Raw genomic sequence first — 16,157 nt, forward strand, 5'->3', positions numbered from 1 at the left:
CCTTGCTAGACTGGAAAATGTTATTAGAATAAAAGAACCAGCTCTTTCCTGGCTTAGGCCTTTGTTTTTTTTTGGTTATTTTTTTTGGGGACTGTTCGCTATCAGTTTGTTGATGTAAATGGTGAGTTCTACACACTTTCTGGTGTAAAGGTTGGTGTTTTAGAAGGATCTGTCAGGCCCACTGCTTTTCTCTTTATATATAATGCCTTTAGGAGAAATTATACATAAACATGGTTGTATATTGAGAGAGAGAGAGAGAGAGAGAGAGAGAGAGAGAGAGAGAGAGAGAGAGAGATCAGCTTAAACCTGTTGAGGAGTGTGTAAAGGACATTACAGTGGATGCCTGAAAACTTCCTTTTGCTCAACTCGGATAAGATGGAAATACTTTTACTAGGACCACATGCAGCTAGAAGTAAACTTTCTGATTACGTAGCATCTCTGGATGGTCTTTCTGTCTCAGTGTGTACAGCAGTCAAAGACCGTGGTTTGATTATTGACCCTAGTCTTTCCTTTAAGGCTCATGTAAATAACATTACCAGGATAGCCTGGCCTCTTGCTGCAGCAAGACTTACTAGATCTAGAAAATATGACCATCACCCCTGTTTTAATCAGTCTAAACTGGCTCTCAAATCTTGCATTGATAATAAAACACTACTACTGATATATGAAGCACTTAACGGTCTCGTGCCACAATATGAGTGAACCAAAGGTGCAGGCTGGAACATCTAATAATGAAGACTACAGCAGGGACAGATCTTTCTCTTTTAAAGCTCCATGGTTATGACCAATTAGTGTTCAAGTTGAGGCTGAAAACTTATTTATTTATTCAAGCTGTAGATGGGTAGATTTTTCTTAGGTAAAGGAGCAGATCTTGAGGGATCATGGATATAGAGTGTTCAGTGGTGGGTGTGTCGTCTCTTATCCCAGAGATCCCTCGTGTCTGTGTTACCTTCTGGTTTAGTTATGCTGCCATAGCGAGTCTTAATGGAGACCCCAACTGCACAGTGTCCTTAATTTTTATACAAAAATAAGAATACTTAATAATCTATATCTTTCTCTCTGTCACCCCTCTTCACTCTGTCTCTCTCACTCTCTCGGTCGAAGTAAACATGCTCCTGAGGTACCAGTGACCGATGTTCCTGCCCCTCTTTCCTCCTTGGATCTGAACACTTTGTCCTGGCCTGCCTCTGGCTGGTGTTCTCTTCGATTGGAGGCAACTCTGCAGCTGGGGATTGTTTTAGATAAATGGCATAACGATCTATAAAATTACGGCATAACACATGAGCTTTGATGATGGATTTGGACTGTACTTAATGTCAACAGTCTGCTACACTGACTCAGGACTACAGTTTGCATTTGATCACCATTACTGCACACCTCATCCTCATTTAGCTATTAAATGGACATTGGTTGCTACCCAGATAAGGATGCGTTTTGCATTAACAAGCTTTTAACATTTAGCATTGTCACCGAAATAGATATAGAATGAGAGTGTGCAATTTAAATGTTTATATTTATTCTTATAAATACATTCATTGGTTCACAGAAACCTTTGCATTAGGTTCAACAATTTATTTTTTATTTTTTTACAAAACTCTATTCACAGGATTCTTTTATATTATAAATAATCAAACATGGGTACACCTGGAGCTATCATGTCAAATAACAGACAGATCACATGCATTCTTCTTTTTTTCATTTTCCATCCCCACTTTCTTTCTAATTTTCAGTTCAAGAGGGGGAAAGCCAGAATGGGATTACAAGAATTATAATAGAATAGAATAATGTATAATGGGTCCCTGGTCATTTGTCTTGGAGCTTAAACAATGATTTCAGCCTAGCTTAGCTGGCTAGCAGGTGGCAAACGTTAGGCTTCTAGCTGAGCTTTGCCAGTCAGCATTGTTTAAATGCAAAGCTTTTGTTTTAAACACCTCAGTAAATGATTATGCTGCATTGGCTAGGGTCATGCATGCTAGTGTGAAAGCCAGCAGGCTTTTGTATTATCATTCATCACACAATTTGCTGATTTATGCCAAATCTCCCCTTTTTTAACACTTGCTATTTCAAATGATCAAATATATTATGGAACATGTCAAGTATATCTTTTGAAGATTGTTGGGATTTCTTTTGGTACTCTTAGTATAAACTAAGGTTTCAGTTTCTTTTTGAAACTTATATGCATACATTTTGTATGCTATTTTATTTGGGCTTAATGTCTTCATGAAAATGCCAAAACCTCATTCTAACCGTCTTTACATTTAAACAACATATTTTAACAGAAGGCACAAAAGTTTTTATTTTGTTAATAAACTGTTTTACTTTTGATTATTTTCATAATGTACTAAAATGAGTGGAGGTACATTTGTACAGCAAATAACCACTAGATGGCCTTAGAAGCATAGACCTCTGCCCCTTAGATTTCTTTTCTTAAAGCAGGTGGCGCTTTATTGCAGGAAGCACAGAATTATTTACATATGGCCGTATTTACAATTAAATGAAAAAAAAAATAAATTATAATAATGTCATGTTTACTCAAACAGACCCTTATCCATTCAGGTTGTCTTGCCATATTTAAGAAGCTTGGACAGCCACCTTGTTTTTATAAAATTATATTTCCGGTGATTTAAAATTATTATAAAATTATTATTTTTTAAAATTATCTATATTCTAAATATGCTATGTATAAGTTATGGTGATATTGTAAACAATTTATGCAGCCATAAAAGTTCCATGGCCATCTTGAAACTTCCTGGTTTAATAACTGATGCAATATATAGAGTCCTATAGAAACACACTATTGTGATTAAGCCTAATGCACTGCTTAAATTGACAAGAAGGGCTGGTCTCCTTTGCCAGAATTATAATGATTGAAAGATAAATTGTGTAGGTAAATTATCTATAAGATTTCACAAAGGTCTATGAAACCATCAAAAACGGAATTAAACATTCAAGTTTACAGATCTGCTGAAAAGAAAAGTGACTAATCAAGTTCCTTAAGAATCATGGTAAGTAAGGCACATGTCCACAGAGACTCATCAAAAGCAGAAAGAGCTAATTAAATTCTTATTTTAAAATAAGTAAAGCATGGTTTGTTTTGGTTCCACGTATCATACTACTTTATTAACCTCCTAAGAACTTGGTATGCATAACTAATTAGGGTTTTATGCAGGCAGGCACACAGGCCTTTAAAAGATGAAACACTAATTAGTAAATCAAGAAAGACACGAAGAGTTTGTTCTTGTGTTCTTTTGAACTGGTATGTGTGCGTACTAACAAAACAGTTGCCTGTCAACAATCAGAAATTGTTACATAAATAGATGCTGCTGCACAATTATCCACAAGGTGGAGGTAGGCTCTAGATTGAATTTCTAAATAGGCATATTTTTTGACCTTTTTGTACTTTTTAAATTATAATTTATAATTTTATTTCTTAAAAAAAAAAAAAATCATACACTTTGTTCTGTATTTCTGTTTATATCTGAAATTGTTAAGTATAAAATAAGTAAATACATTTTTGAAATGCTAGTTGCATTCATCATAATCACCATTATAAAAAAATTAATCAGTGATGTAGTTGTCTCGCATCTTAAGATGCCTCATACCACACCACAGAGATTGATTCTGTATAGGATCCAGCATCTCCCCGGCCTGGATTACATGGTTACTGAGAATGAATGACGAAGAAGAAGAAAATTGCAACGTTTGTTTCAGAATTTAAAAATTACAGGACAATTATTTGCAAACCTTTTGAGTCTGGTTCCTCTCAAGGTTTCTTCCTCATAACATCTAAGGGAGTTTTTCCTTGCCACAGTTGCCAAGGCTTGCTCATCAGGGATAAATGCACACCATTCACCTTGACTGTTGATTTTTGTAAAGCTGCTTTAAAACAATGTCTGTTGTGAAAAGCACTATAGAAATAAACTTGACTTGACTGTATTTTGACATTTTTAAATTAGCCTGTAAAGCTAATGGTTTGATCCAGGGAAAACAGCATTAACTAATAATAAAATTATCCACTCTGATCAGATCTCACATAGTGAAAAGCAAAACATATCATGATGTTAAGACTATTATAGATTTTCTTTCAGCAGACTCCAAACCTCTTTAGGGCCAGATGTTCATTAATGTATGTAAATACTTATTCCTTTCAGCAGGATCTAACACAGGTGGAAAACATTACAGTATATTTTAGAATACGGCTTTGTAGCATTTTTGTATCAGGAAAAAGAGCCTGTGTGTCCTAGATTTAATAGTTAATTGTTGGATTTCATCATTATTCATTTTTTGGTTTGTAAAGGTGTAAAAATATGTTAAATAACCAAAACGTTTGTAGAAACGCTATGCAAATATTTTCGAAAATGACACCTTGAAAATTGCCTCCAAACTTTCAAAAGTATATATGATGCATTATGCATATAGAAGGGAATAACTAACTATATAGTCTAGTAAAGGCAATACAAATCCCTTTAATAATTATACTAATACAATAAATAAATAATTTCTTTTTTTTTTGGTTTTTTTACTTAACTCAAGACACACAGCAATGGTGTAATGTTACATATTTGCCTAAAAGGTCTTCACTATGAATCTTCACTGCGAATTATTGTACACTGGTGTGTTTCCTTCCTCCACCCGTTCACCTAATGGAAAGTGAAACACTCCATGACCCAATCCTTTTAATGAAAATACTGCATTAATTTTATTTTGTGATGTGTCATTGTAATTCAAGTGATGGTTTTTAATCTTCAGATTGCCTCAGCACAAGCCATTTTAGAAATATTTGGCAGCAGCCCATCTTCCTCTGTCACCGTTTTACTGAATACCTGTCAAAGAGGGGTACTAAAAAGGCCTGTTTTATTTGAATAAACTATTCAGGTTTTTAAAAAGGCTTGTTGTAAGGTATGTAAATGGGATGAAGCAAAGTGGCCATGGGTAGTTTCCATGTCTGGATGTTTCAAAGCAGTGCATAAACCCCCCTCTTCTTTATCTTTTCATGTTAGCTTTGTCATTATTGGCAGGTTGTATTATTCTGTTGTTGATCTGCAGTAGTACAGTGCCATTAAAGTTTGAGAATTTGTTTTTCATTGCAAAATGTAAGCTTACACTAGGTTTGCTCCCTACATCTTTGCACCGTTAGCCATAATGTTTTACATTTTTATTCAGCTACAGCATACTTTGAAAAAGTGTTTTTTATAAAGTGATCACCATGAAATGTAATATTGATCTAATTATAGAAGAAAAATTAAGCTTTAACCTTGGTAATTATAAGTATGATTGCCTTTTAACAATAAATTTAGACTAAGGAAATAGTTCTTTCTAATCATGAGTGCAAGCACATGGATGCACCTTGTCATATTGTATGACAGTTCGGATTAATTCCAATAATTTCACTTTTTGTTCTGTTTTTGTTTTGTTGGTTGACATTTGGTGTTCTTCATGCCATAAAACATACAGATTGAAAGAAAAATAAAGAAATCTTTGTCAAATGTACTTTACAGCAAAGTGAAATTCTTTCTTAGCATATTCCAGTGATGTTAGAAGCTGGGGACAGAGTGCAGGGTCACCTATTATACAGTGCTCCTGGAGCACTGCTGGTTAAGGGCCTTGCTCGGGGGCTCAGAAGGGTGGCAGGTTGGTAATACTGGTGCTTGAACCCTGGCCAGGCTGGCAGAAAACCCTTAAAACTCCATCTTGGATTACAGCACAAAAGTTGGTTTGAATGTTTTTCTCAGTTGGAAGGTGATAATTATAATTATGCACTGAAATGAAAATGTATATTTGAAAATATAAATATCAATATACATTGAATATAAATATTTGGCATTCTGTGATTTTTTTTCTGACATCGTCATTTATTTAATGAAAGCCATCAGTTTTATAAATAAATTATTGAGCTCAGACAAATCTAAATTTTCATAGTGCATGAAGTTGGTATTCTACATGCTAAACGTATAGTTCGGGACTGTTAATTTAGGTTAAAAAACAAGATTTTATACAGGTTTGTTTGAAAGAAAATTGGGCAATATATTTTCTGCTAAATTTGTGGGTTGTGTTAATTAAAATTTTTTGGAATAGTATTAAACAACAGCAATGTTAAACAAACAAAAGGTGACAATAGCATTTAGCATTATTTTATACTAGAAAGTCAAACATTAAAAGTGTAGAGAAGGTCTCAATGATTATAGCATTACAGTAGCAATTCTTCTGTATTTGATACTGTGGGGAAAATAATTATTTGATCCCTTGTTGATTTTGTAAATTTACCCCTTACAAAGAAATTATTTTTTTTTTTTTATGGTAGATTTATTTTAACAGAAAGAGAAAGAATATTAAAAAAATCCAGAAAAAAATATTAATTATAATACATTGTATAATGTATATTATAAATACATTATTTTGTATTTGATCCAGTAAAATATGTATTTGATCCCCTATCAATGAGCAAGAATTTTGATTCCCAAAAACCCAAATTTATTCTGTTCCTTTAGGAAAGAATTCCTAATATCAACATTGTGTATAAAAGGCACCAGTCACAGAATCAACCATTCGAATTTGAATAGGGCTATGCAATGTAGAATCTTGGATGAGAACCTTCTGGCCTCAACCAGAACACTGAAGATGGGTCATTGATGGGCTTTCCAATATGACAATGACCCAAAACATAGGACCAAGGAAACAATCTGATGGTCTTGTACCCCATTCCAGCCTTGTGCAGGTCTACAATCTTGTTCCTTTAAAAGCTCTTTGGTTTTGCCCATGGTGGTGGAGAGGTTTGAATGGAAGGGGTTGTTTTCTCTGTTAAAATAAACCTACCATAAAAATTATAGACTGTTAATTTCTTTGTAAGGGGTAAATTTACAAAATTAGCAGGGGATCAAATATTGATTTCCCCCACTGTACATTATAATATTTCTCAATCTTTTTTTGATCTACTCAAAAAACTAGTGAAAATTATAAAAATTTCCGTCTTTTGGGAAAACTCTAGGAATGACCTTTAAGGGCAATGACACTAAAAAGGATAGCTGAGTGGAGACGTGTATGTAATTTTTAAACCATCATCACTTATATCTAACCATCAAAGAGTAGCTTCTCTCCCTTTTTACATGAATATTAAATATAGCCCAGAAATATGTTATAAATGTAATGCCTATGTAAAAACCTATGCACAGCTATGTATTTTGATTTTACAAGGATCAATCAGAACAGTCTTAGTATTCTTGTAACTTAGGAGGACTCTGGATATAGATCTTGAAAAACCACTACTAATCCACTACTGACAATTTTTTTAAGCTTTCTTTTAATAAACAGCACATTATGAAAGCTGCATTTAAGTCCAAGCTCTATGAACTACAAAGTTCTGGATGTGATAAAGCAGCAATGTAAATGTTCACATTTCTTTATTTATAAAAATTAGAGAGGAAAAAAAAAAATTGGTTTAACGATCACGCGCACCTTAAAACACACCAGTCAAGGGACTTCTAGGTGTGAATAGGTGTTATAAACCCATCATCTTTTATAAACCCAGTTCCAAAAAAGGTTGAAATGCTGTGCAAAATATAAATAAAAACAGAATGATTTACATACTTAACATAACATAAATCTTTAATATATTCACAATGTAACACAAACATATCAACTGTTTAAACTTAGGCAATGTACCATTTAAAGCAAAAAAAAAAAAGGTCATTTTTTATTTGATGGCCATGTTTACCGCTGTGTAGCATCCCCTCTTCTTTTAACAACAGTCCAAATACAACAACTATACCTCAACAATGATTAAACTGATATGGATATCCTCCACCCAGATGAGGATAGTTTGTTTTTGAGTCTGGTTCCTCTCAAGGTTTCTTCCTAATACCATCTCAGTGGGTTTTTCTTTACCACTGTCACAATTGTTGCTCATGAAGAATAAACTTATGAGCACTAACAAATTTCTAACCTATTTATCTATGTAAAGCTGCTTTGGGACAATGGCCATTGTTAAAAGCACTATACAAAAAAAACTGAATTTAATTATATTGAACTGAGAGACCAGTTGCTGGACTTTTTAGAGAGGAATGTTGTCATGGTGTGTTTTCCAGCAGGCCAGTTCAGCATCCAGACTTTTCTACTATGAAGCCTTACTGTTAGATGCAGTAATAGGTGCAGTATATAATTAGCACTGTCTTCCTGAAATATGCAAGGCCTCCCTGAAAAAGGGAGTCATTCAATCATTGTCTTGATTGATCATATATTGCTCTAATATCTGTATATTTAGCATTCATTAATAAGTGATTTTCCAAGCTGTCAATTCGATAGTCACTTATGCACCCCCATACAATCAGAGATGCATGCATTTGAACTGAGTGCTGACAACAAGCTGGATAGTCCCTCCCCTCTTAAGTCTGGAGAATATGGCATCCATGGGTTGCAAAAAACTTTTAATTTTCATAAATTTGCCACATGGTTATCTACCGTGCTTCAGTCTATTTTAATTGAGCTTTGCCCCAGGGAACATAGCAGCTAGGGATGAGCGAGTACAGCATTATCTGTATCTGTTAACCATATGAATTATCTGTATCTGTACTCGGAGTGGGTGGGGCCTAACCCGAAAGTAGGCGGGGCTTGTCTTGAAATGGGCGGGACTTTAACCGGTATGTTATTTTAAGCATGCAATTGATATGGGTTGATCAGAAATTGTTATATTTATTGCTGATTAGAAAAATATTTCTAGGGCAGCATCAGGATTAAGCTTCAGATCAATGGTTTTGATCACGATACAGATACAGATAATTCATATGGTTAACAGATACAGATAATGCTGTACTCGCTCATCCCTAGTGTGTATGTAGCTTAATTAATTTGTAATATTTATAACACTAGCTTACAACCTTTTATTTTTTTATGAAATACAGCAAAAACGTGTCTGGTTACTGGTTAGAGACAGCTGAAGGTTTAAAAAGAAAAAAATCTCCCAACAGGCAGAGTCGCATTCTACCAAGCAAGAACCAAGTCTAAACGAACCCACGTTTACCAGAACTCTACTGGGTAGTAAGTATTAAGGTAGTAAGGATCTGTATGTGTGTAGGGGAGGGGCGCTGTGACTAGCCTATCACAGAACGCTGACACAATCAGCTACCCAATGATGATTTTCATTCAATCCGAGCACAAATATACTCGTGTAATACTCGTACTCAGCAGAAGTGCTTTTTCCGTACCCGATACTCGTTTCAGCTGAGTATCCGGCTCATCTCTAATAGCAGCACAAATAGTATATTCTCTTTTAAAAACAAAACTAGTAGACATCATTTCACCTGTAAATGTGACTCTGGCACAAGTAAAATCATATGATTCTCAGGATGAATGCCTTCAAGAAGTTGAAGAAAGCCTCAATTATTACAGTAAACAGCTGGTGAGCATTGAGGCATCTCATTGAGGTCTAATATGAGAGTGGTAGGCAACCCTTAAATGCTTGAGAGGTTAAATTAAAAAAACTTTTTTGTGAGATCTCTTGTTAATTTATGAGCCATCGAGTTGAATGTAAATCAAATGATAATGCCAAGGCCAAACAAAGCAGACATATGATGCATTTAGGGCATTTTCTTTTCTTTCAAGTCAAGCATTGCATGTTTTGATTTAGCAGACAAAAAGCAAGAATTGTGCTTGTGCAGGCAGGATTTTTTTCCATTGTCAGAGTTTCCCTCTTTGCTCTGTTTGTGGAAGAACTTGGTGCCTGCTTACGCATAGCACTTGTTGCCATGAAGAGCCGCCAATGGCTCACACCAGTAAGCTAACTACACAGCTAACTTCTGTGTTCATGTCTGCCATATATATTTTTTATTTTTGTTTATTTCATGTCTTTACCCCCTCTTGTTATTGGTTAGTGCATTGACATGTTTACAGCTGTTCTTAATTTCATGTATATATTCTGTGTGTGTGTATGTGTGTGTATGTGTGTGTATGTGTGTGTATGTGTATATATATATATATATATATATATATATATATATATATATATATATATATATATATATATATATATATATACCATTATTGTGTATCTTCTCAAGGTACAATACTATAGAAATAAAACTTAGAGAAATTTTGAAAAATTAAATGTGCAGCTTGTATAGCAGTATAGATGTACTCTCTTCTAAAACATATCTGCCATTATTGTCAAAATAGCTGGCAACAAAAGTGAGTACAGCCTAAGTGAACATGACAAAACTGTGTCCAAACTGTCAATATTTTGTGTTCGCACAATTGTTATCTAGCACTGCCTTAATATTCCTGTGCATGGAATTCACCAGAGCTGCACAGGTTGTTGCTGGGATCCTCTTTCACTCCTCTATTATGACATCACGGAGCTGCTGGATGGTGCTTATCCACATTCCGTTCAAGGACAGGTGCTCAATAGGGTTCAGGTCTGGAGACATTTTCGTCCACTCAACTTTAGCTTTCTCAGCAAGGCAGTTGTAATCTTTGAGGTTTGTTATTATGTTGGAAAACTGCAGTTTCTGAAGATTGGGGCATCATGAGGGAGTCCATATATCCCTCAATGAACCACAGCTCCCCAGTACCAGCAGCAATTATGCAGCCACATACCATGATGCTGCCACCAATATGCTTGACTGTAGGCAAGAAACAGTTTTCTTGGTAATCCTCACCAGGGCATCGCCACACATGCTGAACACCATCTGAGCCAAACAAGTTTATCTTAGACCGCAGGACATGGTTCCATTAATTCATGTTTGTCTTCAGCAAATAGTCCATAATCCAGTATGACAGTATGATACAGTTTATATACATCATATCCCCAAATTTCTAATTAATTTCTGTAAATTCATAAATTCCTGTTTTCAGTTTATAATATTTTCAAAATTCCCCAGATGAAGTTCCCATGGATTTTCATCCCCTTTGCAACCCTAGTAGGAACCATGAATATAATGTGCAGTATGTGAAGGGGGAACAATGAAAACAATTGGTGAAATGTTGGTTTAGAGAGAGGCCATGTTCAAGAAGACAGTGTGGTTTAATAAAATTATTTTACATAACTGCTACATACATTAATCAGCCGTAACAGTAAATCAATTGAAATTTAAAATGAATAACATTGATCATCTTGTTACATTTGCACTAGTAAGAGGATGGAATATATTCTGCAGCAAGCGAACCATCAGTTCTTAAAGTTTGCATGTTTTGGAAGCGGGAACAATGGGCAACCATAAGGATCTGAGTGACTAGTCACTAAATACCAGATTGTGATGGCTATACAACTTAGTCAGAGAATCTCAAAACATACTTGTATTTTAATGTCAGAGATGGGAATGCAAATACTTTCTTACTGTATTTAAGTAGATTTATTTGGTATCATTACTTTACTTTTTTTTTTACTTTTTACTTTCACTCATTACATTTTTGACACAAAAAAAAACTTCTCATTGCATGCCGTTTTGATCCCATCAAACTATTTCTTCTCATTGCACAGATTTTTCAATTTACCACTGGTGTATCATTTACTGGCTATCATGCACCACAGACGTAGGCTAGTTTATAAAACCAACAACGAGCAAGGCAGAAGACGACAAGAAGTTTGGGGCTGACATGGATGAGATAGAGGGAGTCAGCGATGTAAACGTGACTGATAGCAGAGACATTCCTGATCACCACATCATCTTTGCTCTGCTTGTTCTATGTGGTAGTTGTTCAGCCTGGATACATTCATTAGATAACATTTTTAATACTTGAGTGAAAAAGTGACTACACATTTTCACTCAAGTGTAGTCAGTGCTTCAGCTTTTACCAGAGTCTTTTGAACATAAGTATCTGGACTTCTACTTCAGTGAGGGATGTGTGTACTTTTGCCATCTCTTTTACTTGCCAAAAGTGTTCCCAGGAAGGACAACAAATAAACCTGGCAAGAGGGTAATGAGTGCCAAATACTCATTGGTACAGGCTGGATTGATACCGAAGAAGAGCTACTGTATCACATATTGCTGAAAACGTTGCTACAGTCTCTAAGAGAAATGTCATCACAGTGTGCATTCAATTATGGCCAAAGTACTGATGCTGACCATTGTCCACCGCCAAAAGCAAGTAGGGCAAAGCACCATACCACATTGCAGAAATTGTTCAGGAACGGTTTTGGGTACATTATAAAGAGTACAGTTCTTTTTACACAAGACAGTCAGGTGCTTTTTTAGGCCCTAAACACTACTACTGAGACTGGACTACTGCAGCTCCTGGATAGACAGTTAGAGACATAGACCTTATTACCACCAGGACCTGTCATGTGCATTGATAGCAAAACTGTAACCATTTACACCTCTGCCTTGAACATTAAGCTCAGCAAACTGAATACAGAAGATGGAATAAAAAACAAAAAAGCTCTTGCAAACAGGAAATAACCACACAGACATAAGGATACAAATGAGGACCTTGCAGCTATGAAATATTTTACCCACATTATTGTGCCTGTAGTCAGAGTTAAACGTTTTTTTTTTTTTTTTTTTTCTTTTATCTTAAATATACCAACAGTTTCTTTTTTTAATCAGTTTGTCACTGTAAATAATCCATTTTTTATTTATTTTTTTTTATAGAAGTTTAGTGGCATCAACCTTCTGACTGACCCCTAGGGTTCAAACTATAAGGAAGAAACATATAGTGACTGGTGGGAGATGATATAATAATTGAAGACCAATTTGTCCTAAAGGTGTTTACTGGCACTGAGACCCATGTTTTGTGCAGGCCATTCAAGTTCATACACAACCAACCATGGTAAACAATGTTTTTATGTAAGTTTTACCTACAAATGGTCTCTGTTTTAGTAAACAGGAGTGAGAGCTGTACACATGGAGCTGCGTATGTGTGTGTGTAAAGCATTCTATAAATATATGTATAACAATTATTGACTGCATAAGAGAACTCTACAATGTTGTGCTAGTTACTAAGAAAAAGTAACTAGTTACAGTTACTAGTTACTTCATTCAAAAAGTAACTGAATAGATCACAAGGATTTCTAAAATAAATAACAAAACAAGCTGAATAATATATTCAGATTCAAAAACTAAAGTGGCTTCTGCATCATAAAAGCTGTTGTGTTAAGCCCTTAAAAATGTTCCTTTCACAGCTTAAGTATGAAAATCATCAACAATGTACAACAGAACACCGGGTTAGCTTCTAGCTTCGTCAAAGCATGTAGTTTCTGGAGGTGCTTTGACAGATTGGAGTTGCTGTTTATCGCAGTAGATACGACCTTTGAACCAGAAAAACACAGCTTACATTTGACTAAAAGGTTTTTGTCTTTATGCTCAACTAAAGTGAATTAATGAGCATATTTCCACTTTGAGAAACTCGTCTTGCTCTCGCCTCGACTCGCCATTACACCCACACATACGTGAATAAACGGAAACACGCCCTCAGTGCGTCTTCTCCCTGTTTACAGTGGTTGGCATCCACCAATCCTACAATGCGTCGCTGCTGTAAACAGGTTAGGCTGTAGGCTACACTTCAGCCAAAATGAATTAATTAAAAAAAAGGACAAAGCACCATATAGTAACAGTAACAGAGTTAATTTATTCAAAAAGTTATGCATTAGAGTATTGGTTACTGTCAAAAGTAACTGTGTTACAGTAACGCATTACTAGTAATGCGTTATTGCCCAACACTGGAACTCTATTGTAATATGAGAACTGATTTTCTATTCTTTTGCCTAGTACAGGAAACATGGTAGTCACAGATTTCAAATGTTCAAATTAATTTTATAGTATTTTAATTAATACCAAGTACCAAGTCCTACCAAGTTTGGTTTAAAACTGTACAGTACAAATGCATTTAAAAACTTAAACACAGAAATGGTTCATGAGTACTGGCCTGGTCTAGGTTATTAATCCTCACTGCAGATCACAAAATTTTAATCAATTCAGTAAAAAAAAATGTTAGAAGGGTTATTAGAAGGGTTATCTCATTAAAAATATGTATAAAATGCCTATAAGGCTACTATTTTCCTCTGATTGGGGATTCTAAAAAATGTAGAAAAAGGACTGTCTTTGTTTATAACAGAATTAGTCATCATCTGTTAGAGGTGTGTGTCTGTTAAACAGTTTCAAAGCCATTGACTTTATTCCGAATTCCTTTTTTGCCTTTTCTAGAGGTGTACAGTATATACTTATAGTATGCTATAATATATATATATATATATATATATAGCATTTCATATCCTGTAAACAAGTAAACTCTTTAATGCACTGTTATTCAGCTACTGGTTCTGTACTGCTCTACTCATTAATTCACTGTTTTTCCACTTCACACACCAGAATCAGTTTGTACACACATTACAAAATAACTATGGGTGTATTGTAGCAAGCAAAGAGCCAAGGTATCTAACTCAACACCATGTGAATTTCAAAGACAAAATTGATGGGATAAATGATCTGGAGGGACTTCAGTAGTTGTAATGCAACCATGGTGCCTTCTGTTTTTTCATGGTGTTTTCATTCATGTGATTTTTGACATTGTATCTCAAAACTTTTTCTGTCTTTTCTTTTTTTTTTTCTTTTTTTAAATAACTGCTTATAACTCTGCTCCTTTTGCCTTTGGAGATAAAGTTTTTTTGGAACAAGTGTAGATGCGGTGGCCGAAATGTGCTTTCTCCGCAGGGTGGCTGGGCGATCCCTTAGAGATAGGGTGAGAAGCTCAGTCACTCGGGAGGAGCTCAGAGTAGATCCGCTGCTCCTCCACATCTAAAGGGGTCAGCTGAGGTGGCTCGGGCATCTGTTCCGGATGCCTCCTGGACGCCTTCCTGGGAAGGTGTTCCGGGCGCGTCCCACTGGGAGGAGACCCCGGGGAAGACCTAGGACACGCTGGAGAGACTATGTCTCCCGGCTGGCCTGGGAACGCCTTGGTGTCCCCCCGGAAGAGCTGGAAGAAGTGTCTAGGGAGAGGGAAGTCCGGGCATCTTTGCTTAGACTGCTGCCCCCGCGACCCGGCATCGGATAAGCGGGAGAAGATGGATGGATGGAACTGTATATGCCCCTCATTTGTGTAGAGCCCTGGAATTTATGTTTATCATTCTCATGAGAAACCAACCACAGTATTGCCTTTTCCATAATTAGCCAGATAACAGAAAACCAGTTAAAATAAACTGTTATAGTTTATATGAGACATTAGGAAAAATCCATGGCAAGTGGTCAAAAGATAAAGATTTTTGCCAGAATTATATGCAACTCTTTCCAAAAAAAGCATTTAAAAAGGATATGTTTGTCTGCTTCTTAATTACTTGCTATATTTACAGAGAGTAATGTTTTAGTATTGTCTTCATACTAAGCTAAAACCATATGGCATTTAAATCCAAGTAATTTCCTGAAAGTTTCTAGGCAAACAGTGAGTCACATACATGATAAGGCCTTTTCTTCTTTATATATTGTATACAAGGATTAATGATGAAAATTCGGAGTAGAAAGTCAGACTGCAGCAGAAGTCTTCTCCAGCACATCTTAAAGAATCTAAATGGTGCTAAGGTCTGGACTCTCTGGTAGCTAAACCATGTGTGAAAATTATTTCTCAATCCCTTGAGTTTTTTACTATTAAACATGGATATAAATAAATTCATAGCCACAAATTCTGTTTTTTTATTATTTAATTTCACCAAAGGTTTAACTGATTCTCCCATCACAATCATCTTGTTTGACCATAGAGTAAAATCATGTCTACCACCACAAGATATGTCTTGGTTGTTAAAGAAATAAAAGCTAATCACTGCATCATTTAAGGTAAGTAGCTCGTTGCCAGCTTAAACATATTTCTCACTGTTGTAATTATCCAATGGATGGCTCTTAGTTACAGTGCTGTGAAAAGGTATTTGCCCCTTCCTGGTTTTATATTGTTTGGCATGTTTGTCACACATGATACAGATCAAGCAAATTTGAATATTACACAAAGATAATTTAAGTAAATTTAAAATGCAGTTTTTTATAAAAAAAAAAAAAAAAAAGCTGTGCAAACCTGCCTGGCCTTATGTGAAAAGGTTACACCACCACCCTTTGTAAATCTTAAATGAACTGTGATTAACCACATGTTTTCGAAAAGCTAAGTTAAATTGTACTTGCCACACCCAGGCCTGATCACTGTCAGACCTGTTGAATCAAAAAATTACTTAAACATATCCTGTCTGGCAAAGT

This window comes from Silurus aristotelis, assembly GCF_946808225.1.
Source record: "Silurus aristotelis genome assembly, chromosome: 16".
NCBI classification, from domain to species: Eukaryota; Metazoa; Chordata; class Actinopteri; order Siluriformes; family Siluridae; genus Silurus; species Silurus aristotelis.